General features: G+C 42.7%; 1 protein-coding gene across 1 annotated transcript in view; it reads left to right on the top strand.

The window, feature by feature from the left end:
- The window catches only part of grk3 (G protein-coupled receptor kinase 3), a 302,636-nt gene that overhangs the window by 140,559 nt on the left and 143,927 nt on the right, over window positions 1–18,150 (top strand). The gene's annotated exons all lie outside the window — the stretch shown is intronic.

The following is an 18,150-nucleotide window of genomic DNA, read 5'->3' on the forward strand; positions in this document are numbered from 1 at the left end:
GTCTTTCCAAACGCACGTATATCTTATCCCTCAGAATCTTCTCACATAACTTACCCACCATAGATGCTAAGCTTACTGGTCTATAGTTCCCAGGCTTTTTTTTGCAGTCCTTCTTGAATAATGGCATGACATTCACGAGCCTCCAGTCTTCTGGGATCTCACTTGTGGCTAACGATGATGCAAAAATATCAGCCATGCCCCCCACAATTTCTTCTCTGGTCTCTTGCAGTGTTCTTGGATACATCAGGTCAGGGTCAGGAGATTTATCCACCTTCATACATTCTAATACATCCAACACTTGCTCTACTGTGATAAGGACTGTCTCCGAAAATATCACCACTAACTTCCCAAGTTCCCAAGTCGTCTTGTCTTCCTCCATGGTAAACACAGAGGAGAAATATTCATTGAAGACTTTGCCTATCTCCTGCAGTTCTACACATACATGTCCACCTTGGGCCTTGAGGGGCCCTATTGTCTCTCTAGTTATTCTTTTTCCCTTAATTTACTTAAAGTGCTTGAAGTACAATGTGGGAAGTTACTCATCTCACTAGTAAGAAGAGCAGAATATTTTTGAAAAAAATTTGGTAAATTTAAAGTTTTGAAGTTTAGGGACATTTGGTGGGCTTGCATAAGTACCTGGTGTCCATGTGTCAATCATTCAGGGAGTTACAGGGGCGTTGTAGGGCAGTGAGAATACTACTGCCAAAAGAAGTTGGAGAGCTGATGCAAGGGAGAGGGAAAGCAGCAGAATTTATAAAATTGTGGACAAGGATGGAGACGGGGTGGGGGGGGGGGGGCGTGGTGGTGTGTGGGACTCTCCAGCTTTATGGAAGGGTAGGCAGAACAGTGTTGGAGGGTTTGATAGGTTATGGGAGGGCCACTTTTGGCAGTGTCAGTCACTGTGGTCTCCAGTGGGGAAGTACTGAGGGTGGGGATCATTTAATGTGTAATGTTTGGGCACGTGGACAAGGAGGGCAGATGACAGCAAAGTTCAATATGATGAGTCTCGGCCTAGGGTGTGAATGAGTGGGTGTAGACTGTCAGAGGGTCGAAATGGGCAAGTAGGGTAAGTACAAATTAAAAAACAACATAGAAATTCTGGAGAATACCTAGTGACCAGGCAGAGCCTGGGGCTGATGGTTGACACCATATACTGTTTGTTGTTCTTAAGATGTGAAATGCAACTCAAATATAGCTGGGACAGTGCCCAGGATGGATAATGTTACTCTTGCTTTGAGCTAAAATTTAGGATCCACATCTCCTGGATGTTGAGGTATTGAAGGGGCAAATGCATGAAGCAGAGAATTGCAAACCATAGCTTCATGAAATTTACAATAACTTCAATTGTTCATTTACAATACATGCAGAGTAAACAGTTTTGACCCTAAAGGCAATTTGCACCATGCCACTGGCTGCTGTAAATTGAACATTGGCATCTCAATGGTGTTGCAGCTTACAGCACTGACTTAAAAAGACACAGATACTGGCCAAAGGCAAAATATGACTTGTTCAATTTCCAAAGATAGTGTCAGAAGTGGAGATAATTGCTTCTGTTACATAAGTATGGAGGTGGTGTTTTGGACCCCTTCAAAACATTTCAAGAAAGTAGCTCAGACCCTAACTTTGTTAGATTTTGTTAAGTGGGTGTAGAGCAGTCATTCCAGGAGAGAAGCAGCTGGTCAAACCACTTAGTTTTAAACAAAACAGAATTTAGTTGCAATATTACTGAGTGAAACACAAATAAAAGAGAATAGAGTATGGAATAACTTAACATCTGAAAACCCAACAGACTATCCCAACTTAATGATGCTGTTCCAATTCCTGCAAGAATCTGCATAAACACCCCTGTCCAAAGAAGGTAAAATCAAACACAAGATTTTATAGGAGAGAGAGAGAGAGAGAGAGAGAGAGAGCGCGCTGGCAGAGAGATTCATCATGGAACAAGTCTGTGAGAGGGTGTGTGTATGGGAGGTGTGTATGTATGAGTATATGAGTGTGTGTGTGTGTGTGTGTGTCTGTCTGTCTGTCTGTCTGTCTGTCTGTCTGTGTAGTACAATGGGGTCACCTGGAGTATGACATTAACCCAAGGTCCTAGTTGAGGCCATCCCCATGGGTACCCAAATTGGCTATCAGCTTCTGCTCAGCCACTTTGCATTGTTGCCTGTCCCAAAGTCTGCCTTGAAGGATGGTCACCTGAAGATCTGAGGTCAAATGTCCCAGACCGCTGAAGTGTTCTCTGACTGGGAGGGAACCCTCCTGTCTGTTGATTGTTGTGCGGTGCCCATTCATCTGTTGTAATAGCCTCTGCTCGGTTTCACCAAAGTACCTTGCCTCAGGGCATTCTTGCCTGCAGCGTATGAGATAGACAATGTTGGCCGAGTCAAATGAGTACCTGCCAGTACAAGGTGGGAGGTGTCCCCATGTGTAATGGTGGTATCCATGTCCACACTCTGACACGTCTTGCAGAGTCTGCTGTAACAGGGTTGCATTGGTGTTGTCCTGAAGGCCGGGCAGTTTGCTGCGAGTGATGATCTGTTTAAGGTTTGGTGGTTGTTTAAAAGCAAGAAGTGGAGGTGTGGGGAAGGTCTTGGCAAGGTGCTCATCCTCATTGATAACGTGTTGCAGGCTGCTAAGTACATGGCATAGTTTTTGGGCCCCTGGGAAGTACTGGACAACAAAGGGTACCTTGTCGGTTGCAGCACGTGTCTGTCTCCTGAGGAGGTCATTATGGTTTCTTGCTGTGGCATGTTGGAACTAGTGGTTGATGAGTTGAGTGTCATACCCCATTCTAATGCGGGCATTCTTGAGTCCTTCCAAGTGCCAGTCATGGCCCTCTTCATCTGAATAGATCCTATGTCTGTGTAGGGCTTGTAAGTAGGGGATGGCAGTTTTAATGTGTTTCGTGTGGGAAGCTGGAGAAGTGTAGCACCGTGAAGATATCCGTGGGTTTGCGGTAGAGTGAAGAGCCCATCCTTGATGGAGATGCATGTGTCCAAGAATGAGGCAGATACTAAAGAGCAGTCCATGGTGAGTTTGATGGTAGGATTAAACTCGCTGATATCACTGTGTAGTTATTTCAGTGACTCCTTACCATGGATCCAGAGGAAGAAAATGTCATCAATGTACCTGGTGTATAGTGTTGGTTGGGGTTCCTGGGTGGAGAAGAAGTCTTGTTTGAACCTGTGCATGAAAATGTTGGCACATTGGAGCGCAAGTTTGTTTTCCATGGCTATTCCATGTGTCTGGATGAAGAACTGGTTGTCAAAGGTGAAAACGTGGTCAAGGATGAAACAGATGAGTTGTAGGATGGTGCTCAGAGATTGGCAGTTTGATTATTGTTTGAGTGACCTTTCTATGTTTAAAATGGCGTCTTTGTTTCCCTGGTTAATAGCAGTGATTGCACTTCAAACTAACTAACATGAATCACTTTGGATATTCCTGAGAGAGGATTAGACGTTACATAAGTTCAAGTTATTATATACTAAGGATTTTTAGTGTGTTTAAGGTTACACCTGAGTAGTTTCCCATTATGCCATTGCCCACTCATTTTATACCTAAGGCAGACTCAGCGACCCTTGGAACAACTGGGAATGTTCAGTGGTTTCTGATGACATTGCCACTGCCTATGTAATGCACGTTTGTAAAAACCAATTTGCGGGGCACTTACTGAACATGTCCAAAGTATTTTTTTTGGTTAGCAAGAGTTCTTTTTAGATATAATGATTTGTTTCATGATTATTTTGTTTAAACATCATTGCAGTTTGATTAAAAGTAAATCTTACACAAGCAGAACATTTTGACATTGAAAATCTTTCATCTGTTTTCTGCCTTTAATCACTACCATGAAGGATATCGTTAACAGTGTGATATTAAAAAGAACTTTTGACTTCACTTACACTGTTATGGCTTTTGAGTCTTTTCAGTTGTCTGGGAGCAATGGAAACTATCTGCTTGATGTGTTCTGAATATCCAACAAAGTTTGTGGTGTGTGTGCGTGTGTGTCTGACTGTCCAAGTAGAAAAATGAAGCTACTTGCTTTAGTTGGCAATCTATTTTAATCCTGATTTTCTGGTCTCATTATCAATAGGCATTGTCGTCTTCTCATTGTAGAGATTGAAATTTTTGTTTGCAGTATCTGCTGTTGTGCTGATTGTTTGAGGTTGCTGCAACCATCTACACTCAAAACTCTGTTGTATGTTATAGAGTCATAGAGATATACAGCACGGAAACAGACCCTTCGGTCCAACTCATCCATGCCGACCAGATATCCCAACCCAATTTAGTCCCACCAGCCAGCACCTAGCCCATATTTCTCCAAACCCTTCCTATTCATATACCCATCCGAATGCCTTTTAAATGTTGCAATTGTACCAGCCTCCACCACTTCCTCTGGCAGCTTATTCCATACACTCACCTCCCTCTGCGTGAAAAAGTTGCCTCTTAGGTCTCTTTTATATCTTTCCCCTCTCACCCTAAAACTATGCCGTCTAGTTCTGGACTCCCCCACCCCAGGGAAGAGACTTTGTCTATTTATCCTATCCCCATCCCTCATGATTTTATAAACCTCCATAAGGTCACCGCTCAGCCTCCACTCCAGGGAAAACAGCCCCAGCCTGTTCAGCCTCTCCCTATAGCTCAAATCCTCCAACCCTGGCAATATCCATGTAATTCTTTTCTGAACCCCTTCAACTTTCACAAAATCTTTCCGGTAGAATTGAGACCAGAATTGTATGCAATATTCCAACAGTGGCCTAACCAATGTTCTGGTATGGCTGCAACATGACCTCCCAACTCCTGTACTCAATACTCTGACCAATAAAGGAAAGCATACCAAATGCTGTCTTCACTATTCTATCTACAGATGTTACTACAGTGTTGTTGATCAGTTATTCACATTGCAATAATTCACCACTAAATTTACAGAGGGAAGGCTGACGCTAAATATCAATGTAATTAAAGATAGACTTTGACTTTTTTTAATCTAGTTAGTGTGACAAATGTGTGATTTCCTTCTTGCCTTTGTAGTATTAGTTAGGGCAATTGGAGGTTTTGTTACAAGCATTATGTTTTTTTTCTCTCATACTATTACTTGTGTAATGAATCAACCAGGTAATTACAACTTAACCACATTTAATGCCTCAGTGATCATTTTGTTTGAAAATCAGCTTCTTGTTTACAACATATGTTTGTCCATTTTAGTTTCTCCTCTTGTTTATTGATAGTCATGTAAGTTTCTCACTGCCCTTTGCATGTAATGTTAATCTAATTAATTCACGTTATTGGAATTATTTAACAGACTTCAAAATGTAGCTTTGTGTTGGAAGATCTTTGTTGATTGTTTGTTGGCTCCAATACAGAGTTTCAATTCCTACCTTTATGGAATGAAAATGAAGCAGTTATTCACACGCAAGTTTTGCTGTTTGGTCAGTGGTTAATGTGGGTACATTTATTTTAATTATCAATGTAAATAAATGAATATTTCTAGATGTTTCCAAGCTATGATTTTTCCCTCAAGCTACTGACAGTATCGACACTATCTGAGCCCTTCCGCTGAAATTCCAGCGGTCATTGCTTCTGTTTTGCTATGGCTGGAAGTGTAGTTCCCTCAGAAACCTGATTTCCATACATTGAAGCCATGCATTATTGTACTTGTTTTACAACACACAATAGTGTACACTTCCACTGTACACATTAATGAAAAAATATTCTCCAAAAATAGTAGTTAAGGTCCCTCACAGTATGGGAAGTGTATAAAATATATTTTTAGTTGAACAATAATCAATATAACAATATCTGATATATCCACACATATTAATTATAACACCCTGACCTGCCCTCCATCCCTCACTGTAACATTTTGATATACTGCATGCCCCTCCCTGATATATTGCATGTTGTTCACTGCCGTTCTGAATACACTCCATTGACTAATCCTGAGTGCTCATATTGTTTGTGGAGGGTGGGGGCAATATATGATAAAAATCCTGCATCCTACAGGTGTATAATGCAATCCGTTAGAGTCACTTTTGTTTAATATACAACATGGTGGTTAAACAAATGTTTTGTGAACTGTTTAACAGTTTCCTGCCTTGGTGACACTCAGTAGTGAACCTACTGATAATTCTTAGGCAGCTGCTGTTCTGTGCGTCATGTTGAATTTCATCTGTTTGTATTCATATTTCACTGGTAGAATGTCACACGTGATATTTTATTGATTGAACTGAAGTAACGCAAATGAAGATAGAAGCGTAAACATGGACTGAGAACTGAACCAAAATGTACATGAGATTTTATAAATTTTACAGAAACGAGGTATAGGGGTGAGATGGAGGGGTTGGTGTGAGGAATTTGCACATTTGGCCACACATTATTTAAAATTGTATCTGTTTCTAGCTGCATCTTCAATGAATGAATACACCCAGTATATCTCATCTTTAAGATCTATCTTTTACCATGTCCACTGTGGTTAAATTAACTATTAATGATGAGAGACGGAAAACTGCGTGTTAGAATTGAGTGATACTGCTCCCTTCTCTCTTTTTTCCCCTTGCCTTTTCAGCTTTCTGCATCACCTAAGGCTTAATTGGCAGCAATCTTGCCTGTGAGTCAGAAACACACAATGCAAGTTGATGCTCTAGTGTCGCACTGGTTCTTCCTTTCAGAAGAGAGATAAAAGATTCCCTGGCTTTACTTTGAAGAAAAGCAGAAGAGTTATAACTTGCTTCCTTTTTCACTGTTGCTTAAATGCTTCCCTGCAAAGCCATCTGTGTTTTTTCATGCTGTGTGCCAAGAATTCCTGGTAGGTAGATACATGCAGAGGATGGCAGTTCTCAGGTGAGATCTCTCCTGCAGAGATACCCACCAAGTATTGACAAAACTTGGATTTGAGTTGTGCTGTCAAAACATTTTGCAGGTGGAGAGGCAAGAACCGAGAACAGAAAAACCTTTGTGAGGCTCTCTGATTTATGAGGGCAAATCTGACAAAAGCAGAAGGCAGATATCCATTAGACTGGATCACTTTCCTATTCATCTAATCTGTTTTTGCATTCATATGTTTCTAGCAATTGCGGCAAAAACCTGAACTTTTGGGCTGTTTAATGCCTCATTCATCCCAATGCTGTACTCTCTTTTCTCCCCTCTGTGTACCTTGGAGATGGCAGAAGGACAACAGAGGCACCTTCCTCATCTACCACCAGTAACCTCTCCTAGATTTCTTGCTCTAAATGTTTATCATTGCAAAACCAGCTGACTAATTTGTTAATTCAGTTGAAGCAGATGTAATAGTCTGCACAAATGACTATTGAAAAAGTGGCAAGTGCAGAAAGCTGAAAAGGCAAGGGGAAAAGAGAGAAGGGAGCAGTACCACTCAATTCTAACACGTAGTTTTCTGTCTCTCATCATTAATAGTTAATTTAACCACAGTGGACATGGTAAAAGATAAATCTTAAAGATGAGATATACGGGGTGTATTCATTCATTGAAGATGCAGCTAGAAACAGATACAATTTTAAATACTGTGCGGCCAAATGTGCAAATTCCTCACACCAACCCCTCCATCTCACCCCTATACCTCGTTTCTGTAAAATTTATAAAATCTCATGTACATTTTGGTTCAGTTCTCAGTCCATGTTTACGCTTCTATCTTCATTTGCGTTACTTCAGTTCAATCAATAAAATATCACGTGTGACATTCTACCAGTGAAATATGAATACAAACAGATGAAATTCAACATGACGCACAGAACAGCAGCTGCCTAAGAATTATCAGTAGGTTCACTACTGAGTGTCACCAAGGCAGGAAACTGTTAAACAGTTCACAAAACATTTAGATTAGATTTAGATTACATTACAGTGTGGAAACAGGCCCTTTGGCCCCACAAGTCCACACCGACCCGCCGAAGCACAAACCACCCATACCCCTACATTTACCCCTTACCTAACACTACGGGCAATTTATCATGGCCAATTCACCTGACCTGCACATCTTTGGACTGTGGGAGGAAACCAGAGCACCCGGAGGAAACCCACGCAGACACTGGGAGAACGTGCAAACTCCACACAGTCAGTCGCCTGAGGTGGGAATTGAACCCAGGTCTCTGGCGCTGTGGGGCAGCAGTGCTAACCACTGTTTAACCACCGTATTGTGTATAAAAAAGTGACCCTAACAGATTGCATTATACACCTGTAGGATACAGGATTTTATCATACCCTCCCTCCACAAACAATATGAGCTCTTAGGTTTAGTCAATGGGGTGTATTCAGAACGGCAGTGAACTGCATGCAGTATATCAAAATATTACAGTGAGGGATGGAGGGCAGGTCAGGGTGTTATAATTAATATGTTTGGATATATCAGATATTGTTATATTGATTATTGTTCAACTAAAAATATATTTTATACACTTCCCATACTGTGAGGGACCTTAACTACTATTTTTGGAGAATATGTTTTTCATTAATGTGTACAGTGGAAGTGTACACTATTATGTGTTGTAAAGCAAGTACAACAATGCATGGCTTCAATGTATGGAAATCAGGTTTCTGAGGGAACTACACTTCCAGCCATGAGTGAGAATGGAATGATGAGAGCTTAATAGTTGCCCGATGAGCTGAGTTTGTATGTTAATTACAGTAGAAGCGGTCTCATGATATATTTGTTGGCGATTCATTCAATCGGTAACTAAAAAAGCAAATTTAGAGCATGCTGTCTTATGGTATTTTCTAAAAGTTTCCTGCCAAATTTGAAGTATTTATTTTTTTGTATTTGAGAATTTTGGGGCTTCCCATCTGTTGCACTGCTCTCATGGTTGTCACAGGCTGATGCATTCATTCAAATGAGTGCAAAAATGATCCCACGGCTAACATTATATGTAATGACAACCAAATGTCACAATGCAACTCATAAAAATGTAAGAAATAGGAGGAGGCTTATTGTTCTGAGAGTGTGATCTATCATTCAATCAGATCAGAGCTGATTTTTTTTCGCAACTGTACTTTCCCTGCCCTTTCCACATATTCCTTAACTGCCAGATTGTCCAAACATTTTTTTCAGGCTCAACATTGAATATATGTAACATCTGAACTCATGAGCCTTGGGTTAGAGACTTCCAAAGATTCCACAGCTCTTGAGTGAAGAAATTTTGTTTCATCTTGGTACCTAATGGCTAAGCCTTATGTTAAAACCATGTTCCCTGTGTCCAGAATTTCAAGTACAATGTCAAGTCTATGCAAGAATGTACATGAGACTTTTCATCTGGTGAAAGGATACCATCAGAATTAGTGGAAATCTTTTTTAGTCTCTCAGTGAGAAAGATTATTGCAATTGGTAGACTTGCTTAGTTTAGCAATATTGGATGGCTCCGGGCTCTGTTCTGGTAAGGTCATTAACCTCTTTGCTGTACTCCCTGCCATTCATAAAGTGATAGATTTGGCATTTTTTCCACTAGTCACCACCACCTTTTCAATCAAGGTAGCTGGTAACTGTGATGTTCATCCCCTTCCTCTCTGTCACTGCCATTTGACAGCCTGTTAATTTGACATATTCTTGAAGGTACGTCAATTACTTAATCTTTCTTTAATACAAAAATAATTTTCATGCCTATTGAAGTTGTTTGAGGTCTTCAAATTGCAGCAAGTCACTTCAATGGACAGGCAATGCTGTCTATCCTATTTTGGTCAGGTTGGTGCCGGAGGTGAAAATTAGATCTCAACAAGCTGAGTGTCACACACCACCCTGTGGCCACCTATAAAGCTACACTGATGCAAAATTATCACTTCAGTTTGGTGAAGAGAATTTTATAAAAAACAAAATAAAACAGATTTTTGATAAAGAAATGGTACGAGGTGCATATGTCACTAGGCAACTCGTAAAAACACAGGACAAGGAAACAGGGTAGATCACAGTCCTTTGAGTCAAAGTTAAGAATGAATTTCTACCTCAACTCAATCTTCCTGTCTTAGTCCTATGCCTTTTGATTCTTGTAGACTCAGATATTCTTTCAAGTTCTATATGTTCCCTTCCAGAGATGTGACCTCATTGAGATGTCTTTAGATGCATTTTTGTTCCTCATTTCATTAACCATCTGCCCAAAGTATACTGCTGGCCGTTGAGGCATGTGAATTTCACTAAGTGTGTATGATATATTGGCGTAAGGAGGCTGTAAGACAGTAAAATGTGAGCTAGAGGGTGTGTTCTCGATTGTAGGTTATCAGAAGGTTTCTGCTTGCCAGTGTCCATGATTGTATTTGTACCTGTTGCTCAGTCTGTGTACCATTTTTCTCGATCTATCTGCGCTTGGCTAGTAATTTATGCTTATGCTTCTATCTGTCTGACTGCTTGGCTTGTGCCAAAGTAACTGCTATCGCTGACTGTGTAGTGAAATGGTACACATATGCATTGGGAAAATTTTTCTCCCTGTGTAGCAGGTTCAGTGTGCTCATCATTTAATTAGTAATCCCAGTGCCAACTCATTGAGTTGAAGAATATCCAGATGGGAATAAGCCCATCTTCTCACTGTTCACATAATTATTTCAGAATTAGAGTCCCTACTGACTCACTCAACAATGAAGGCAAGTATGGTCCTGAAGGAGAATAAAACTTATCTGCTCTCAGTTGTGGGATTTTCTAGTGTTGATGCTATCATATTAATCTGCTGCGGTGAAACCAGAACCTTTTAGTGCATTGATTAGTGACTTAATTCTGCATGGACCCCTTCTGTTACCATATCACTGTTGAAGACTATCACGTAGAAAAAAAGCATTCTTTTATTGGATTAAGCACTTTTACAGCCTGGATTATAATCCTTCAGAAACAATAACATTTCCATGAAATATTTAGTGAAAATATTAGCCTGACTCACGATGAATTGCTCATCTTAGATCTCCCTCTCTCCTGTGTAATATTGTAATATTACAACAGTATGCCCCAATGCTTAGTCTCATCTTTAACAATGATAATAATGGTGAATAATATGAAAATTTTCCTGCTATGTAGGTGTGAAATGTTAAAGGTGTAACTAATAAAAAGCTTTTTTACACTGTCTGGTTGAGAGTATCCTAAAGTACATAACACTAAGGTAGGATGGTGTTCACTCCAATTCCATCACCTACGGACTGAGAATATCACATGAACCTGGAATCACATTATTAACATACTTTATCAATGGCATATTGGCATTGATGTTATTCCCCGCCCCCCCCCCCCCCCACCCTCCATTGTTATTCTGTAACATGTGAAAATGTCAGTGATAGACAAACATACCCTTGAGAGGTAATATTATAGAATATAGAATCCCGACAGTATGGAAACAGGCCCTTCGACTCAACAAGTCCAGACTGACCTCTGAGGAGTAACCCACCCAGACCTGTTCCCCTATCCTACTATATATTTACCCTTTACTAATGTATACACCCCTGAACACTGTGGGCAATTTAGTATGGTCAATTCACCTAACCTGCACAGTTTTGGATTATCAGCTTAGTCGGCAAAAAAGTCGAGCCAGAAACATTGACAAGAAGATATACTGAGATCAGCTTGTTTGGTTCTTGTTCTGCTGATCTGTGGTAATGTTCTTCCTTATGCTTACTTTGAACACACTAACTGTACAACTAACCTGTCTTATGCTGTTGTTTCTTGAGGTTCATTTTCAAACTTCCCCATTTTAATCTGGTTAACCCCCAGAATAAGTTTTAGGTGTCAGATTCCATCACCCTGTTGTAAAAACAGGGAACCAACATTGTACTTCCTTGTGATTTTGCAATGGAATAATTTAACTTCACCATTAGGCTCTACTGTGGTTGATTTTCATATTGTTTTTCTGTAGTATTTCCTCTTAGCTAACCTTGCATTGTGTCCTGCTGATGACGGGTGTGCAGATTACTTTTAGGCATTTGAATTTTTGGAGAGTGAGCAGTGTTTGTTGTTTGGGTGTGGGTGATGTCCTGTGAAACGTTTTAACATTGTTTTGTCACTCTCTGTGGGAACACTGTAAAAGACTGGTGTATGCATGTGAGTCTCTAAGGTGGCGAGGGTTTGAATCTCACCACTGCCATTTCTGGGGGTTGCTTGGTGTACTGCAGCATGTGTAAATGTCAGTGTTAACCGCTGTTGTGTTTAACACACGCTCAGTGACTTCCGCCAACCCCACTGCCGTGGTCGCCAGCAGTTCTGCCCCCACTATCACCACTCACCTGCACTCTGCTGACACGCCCCCCATAGATCCCACTGTCACCATGCCCGTCCCCCAGAACCCTGGGGGGAACACCACTCCTGCTCATGACTCCACTGCCATTCCCCTAACACCACGCCCACTACAGTTACAGCCCCCACTCCCAGCTCCACACCTATACCAGGTCCTAGCTCCCAGCCCTGCCGAGTTTTCACCATCCCTCCAGACCTCCCCCTCACTGAGGACGAACGATCAGTCCTCAGCAAAGGATTCACCTTCATCCCCCTCCGTCCACGCATCAATGAATTTAATACACACCGTGACGTCAAACACTTCTTCGGCTGCCTCCGCCTCCGTGCTTACTTTTACAATCAGGACTCCTGCCCACCTTCTGAGGACCCCTTTGTCCACTTCCAACACACTCCATCCACCTGGACACCCCACGCTGGCCTATTACCTGCCCTCGATCTCTTCATTGCCGCCGAGACATTAACCGTCTCAACCTGTCTACCCCCCTCCTCCACTCCAACCTCTCACCATCACAACGCGTAGCCCTCCACTCCCTCTGCTCCAATCCCGACCTCACCAGCAGATAAAGGGGGTGCAGTGGTAGTATGGCGCACTGACCTCTACACCGCTAAAGCCAGATGCCAACTCAAAGACGCCTCCTCCTACCGCCACCTCGACCATAGCCCCACCCCCCATCACCAAACCGTCATCTCCAGACCATACAGAACCTCATCACCTCAGGAGATCTCCCACCCACAGCTTCCAGCCTCACAGTCCAGGAACCCCCGATTCGAACTCCTTCCCAAGATCCACAAGCCTGACCACCCCGGCTGACCCATTGTCTCAGCATACTTCTGCCCCACCAAACTCATCTCCACCTACCTTGACACTGTCCTATTTCCCACCCCCCCCCCCCACCCAGTCCAGGAACTCCCCATATACATTCGAGACACCACCCATGCCCTCCACCTCCTCCAAGACTTCCATTTCCCTGGCCCCCAACGCCTCATCTTCACCATGGATATCCAATCCCTCTACACCTCCATCCGTCATGACCAGAGCCTCCAAGCCCTCCGTTTCTTCCTCTCCCGACGTCCCCAACAGTACCTTTCCACCGACACTCTCATTTGTTTGGCTGAACTGGTCCTCACCTTTAACAATTTCTCCTCCCACTTCCTCCAAACCAAAAGGATAGCCATGGGAACCATATGGGCCCCAGCTATGCCTGTCTCTTTGGCTACGTAGAACAGTCCATCTTCCGTAGTTACACCGGCACCACTCCCCACCTCTTCTGCTACATTGATGACTGCATTGGCACCACCTCATGCTCCCATAAGGAGGTTGAGCAATTCATCAACTTCACCAATACATTCCACCCCGCCTTAAATTCACCTGGACCATCTCTGACACCTCCCTCTCCATCTCCATTAATGACGACCAACTTGACACTGACATTTTTTACAAACCCACCAACTCCCACAGCTACCTAGATTACAACTCTTCCCACCCTACCTCCTGCAAAAATGCCATCCCGTATTCCCAATTCCTCCGCCTCCGCCGTATCTGCTCCCAGGAGGAGCAGTTCCACCACAGAACACACCAGATGGCCTCCTCCTTTAGAGACCGCAATTTCCCTTCCCACGTGGTTAAAGATGCCCTCCAACGCATCTCATCCACATCCCACACCTCTGCCCTCAGACCCCACCCCTCCGACCGTAACAAGGACAGGACCCCCCTGGTGCTCACCTTCCACCCTACCAACCTTTGCATAAACCACATCATCTGAAGACATTTCCATTACCTCCAAGCAGACCCCACCACCAGGGATATATTTCCCTCCCCACCCCTTTTCACTTTCCGCAAAGACTGTTCCCTCTGTGACTACCTGGTCTGGTCCATGCCCCCCTACAACCCACCCTCCCGTCCTGGTACTTTCCCCTGCCACCGCAGGAACTGTAAAACCTACTCCCACAACTCCTCCCTCACCTCCATCCAAGGCCCCAAAGGAGCCTTCCACATCCATCAAAGTTTCACCTGCACATCCACCAATATCATTTATTGTATCCGTTGCACCCGATGCGGTCTCCTCTACTTGGGGAGACTGGGCGCCTCCTAGCAGAGCGCTTTAGGGAACATCTCCGGGACACCCGCACCAATCAACCACACTGCCCCGTGGCCCAACATTTCAATTCCCCCTCCTACTCTGCCGAGGACATGGAGGTCCTGGGCCTCCTTCACTGCCGCTCCCTCACCACCAGACGCCTGGAGGAAGAACGCCTCATCTTCCAACTCAGAACACTTCAACCCCAGGGCATCAATGTGGATTTCACTAGTCTCCTCATTTCCCCTTTCCCCCCACCTCACCCCAGCTCCAACCTTCCAGTTCAGCACTGCCTTCATGACCTGTCCTACCTGTCTGTCTTCCTTTCCACCTATCCACTCCACCCTCCTCTCTGACCTATCACCTCCATCCCCACCCCCAGTCACCTATTGTACTCTATGCTACTTACTCCCTACCCCCACTTCCCTCTCATTTATCTCTCCACTCTGCAGGCACCCTACCTCTATTTCTGATGAGAAGGGCGTTTGCCCGAAATATCGATTTTCCTGCTCCTCGGATGCTGCCTGACCTACTGTGCTTTTCCAGCACCACTTGACTCTAGACTCTGGTTTCCAGCATCTGCAGTCCTTGTTTTTACCTGTATGCATGTGAGGCAGAGAAAGTGTTCTAATAATTGCAAGCTGCCTTGCCACGCGAGAAGAACTGCATAAATATTAGTAGAAGAAAGGCGAGTGGATCGTAAACGAAGAGCAAGGACGAATCAATGGTTCTTTGACTGGAAAAAGATTGATATAGCTTTAGTTCAAGAAAAATTCTAGACCCAATTTAATAGTCTGTTGAAAAAGATGATTTGAACTTGAATACAGGGAACATAATCTAGAAAATTGCAAACAAAGGGTAGGAATTTTAGTAAACTGATAAATCCTAAAATAACTTCAGAAAGACACAGGTTACTAGAATGGAGACAGATAGCTTAATTTAATTTAGGTTGATATAGTATGCCTTAGGGGAAGAAAACCAACATTTAATTGACACGAAAGGGAGTCAATGGGGAGAGGGTGGGTTTGAATCTATAAAAAGTAAGAATGCAGGTAGGTGAAGCCATCTAAAGGTAAATATAAATTGAACGTTTACAAGTCATAGAGGTATGGAGCACAAAAGTAAATAAATTATAATGAATTTATATAAAGGGTAAGGTCACCATACTCCCAGAGGACTATAGGGCTGCTCTCTCATTAGAGAAAGATGACTGGTGGCAGTTTAACCTCAGGGTCACCATGCCGCAGGAGAGGTTGAGAAAGAGAGTCCTTCATGGTAATTTCAGTCAGTGTGGGAATTGAACTGTTGGTGTTGCTGCACCACAGACCAGTTGTCCAGCCAACTAAGCTAACCAACCCCAACCCCCTCTAATATATTGCACCAGTTACTTGATGTTAGAGTCGTATGTACACTTCTGGGTACTCGCAATATAGAAGAGATATTGGAGAAACTCTGCAAGTGTGGAAGCATTTGCGGAGAGAGGAACAGAGTTAATACTTTGAGTCCAGAGTGACTGTTCTTCAGAAGGGGCCTCTCTGCACAGATGCTGCCAGACCGCTGAGTTTCTCCAGAATTCTGTTTGTTTCAGATTCCTAGTATCATTGTATTTTGCATCCCTTTTTATGCAAAGTATATTAATGCCTCAGAAAAATTATAACATTTGTTTGTAATATATATTAATGCCAGAAGTAAATTTGGGTACTTCATCTCATTTACCAATTTATTTAAAGATTGGCTAGGTAGTTATAACTTAGGAAGAAATCATAGGATACAGGAGGATATAGATGGACTTTTCAGCGGCAGATGAAATTTAACCCTGAAAATTTTGGAAGATGTAACAACAGTGGAGGACTCGATGAATGGCAGGAGCTAGGAAGCTCAGATGAACAGGGAGATCTTGAAGGCAGCAGGACAGGTCAACAGAGTAATTGAAAAGACATACTGGCATACTTGTCTTCAGCAGTCATAGCATATACTATAAAGATCAGGTACGTTATGTCGCTACTACCTAACTTTGGTTAGTTCACTGCTAGAATACTGTGTGGAGTTCTGGTCATCACACTGTACAAAGGGTGTGATTGCACTGAATGAAGTGCAGAGGAGATTGAGCAGGATGTTGGCTGGGATTGGGCAATTTAACCACTTGGAGAGACTGGAAAAGCTTAAATTGTTTTCTCTATAATGGAGAAGGCTGAGAATGGATATAACATTATATGGGGAGTGGATAGAGAGCATCTGTTCTCCTTAGTTGAAGAGTTGATAATGAGGGGACATAATTTTAAGGTGAAAGGTAAAAGGTTTAGAGGGAATTTGAGGAAAAACATTTTCACCCAGAGGAGGTGGGAGTCTGGGTCTGTGAGGGTAGTTACGGTAGGAAAGCTCACTACCTTTTATAAAGCACTTGGCTGAACACTTGAAATGTCATAGCATTCAAGTGTATGGCTTAGCACTGGAAAATGGAACTAGTATGGATGACAAGTAGTTTTTGCTGGTGCAGTCTTAGAGTCATGGAGATGTACAGCATGGAAACAGATCCTCCGGTCCTACTTGTCCATGCCGACCAGATATCTCGACCTACTTTAGTCCCACTTGCCAGTACCCGGCCTATATCCTTCCGAGCCCTACCTATTCTTATACAAATCCAGATGCCTTTTTAAATGTTGCAATTGTACCAGCCTCCACCACTTCCTCTGGCAGCTCATTCCGTACACGCACCATGCTCTGCGTGAAATAGTTTCCCCAAACGTCCCTTTTATCTCTTTCCCCTCTCACCCTAAACCTATGCCCTCTAGTCCTGAACTCCATTACACCAGGGAAAAGTCTTTTCCTATTTATCCTATCCATGCCCTTCATGATTTTATAAACCTCTGACGCTCCAGGGGAAACAGCCCCAGCCTGTTAAACGTGCCCCAAATCTCAAATCCTCCAACCCTGTCAACATCCTTGTAAGTCTTTTCTGAACCCTTGCAAGTTTCACAACATCCTTCCGATAGGAAGGAGACCAGAATTGCATGCAATATTCCAAAAGGTGGCCTAACCAATGACCTGTACGGCTGCAAGATCACCTCCCAACTCCTGTACTCCATACTCTGACCAATAAAGGAAAGTATACCAAATGCCTTCTTCACTATCCTATCTACCTGTGACTCTACTTTTGGAGGAGATATGAACCTGCACTCCAAGGTCTCTTTGTTCAGCAACACTCCCTAGGATCTTACCATTAAGTATATAAGTCCTCCTAAAATTTGCTTTCCCAAAATGCAGCACCTCACATTTGTCACAACTCCATCTGCCACTTCTCAGCCCATTGGCCCATCTGATCAAGATCTTGTTGTAATCTGTACTAGATGATTCACTTGGGTGATGCATTGGGATTGGAAAATAGAGGAACATCGTGCGATACTTAGGACTATTTTGACTGGAGCATGGAAGGTAAAGAAGTGGTTTTAATAGAAGTTTAAAAAATGGAGTAAAAAGGGAAATTATATTCTGCTTCGGGAACCACGGTGACCAAGGGTACCATTAATGAACACCAAGATTATTTCATGTCTCAATCATAAAAAATTTTTTTGTGGAAAATGCATTTATTGAAGTTTAACAACAAATAAAGCAATAGGATAGCTCTTCACTGTCTGTAGCACTAGGGTAGGGCAGAAATAAGACTGTGATGGTGTACAAATTGAGTTTTGACTTGTAAACAAACTTCCTGGAGAACAGGAGATCCTCCCCACGGTGCCAAAGACAGGTGGAATGTTCAAACATCCTCTTCCCACCATGTTCATTCTGCCTCTTTGCCTCACCCCACCTACCCTTTTATTCATCAAATCACTCTTTTTGAAAATTATGCCTTTTAATTGCATGATAGAACATATA

Source organism: Chiloscyllium punctatum, chromosome 17 (genome assembly GCF_047496795.1).
Source record: "Chiloscyllium punctatum isolate Juve2018m chromosome 17, sChiPun1.3, whole genome shotgun sequence".
Taxonomy (NCBI): Eukaryota; Metazoa; Chordata; class Chondrichthyes; order Orectolobiformes; family Hemiscylliidae; genus Chiloscyllium; species Chiloscyllium punctatum.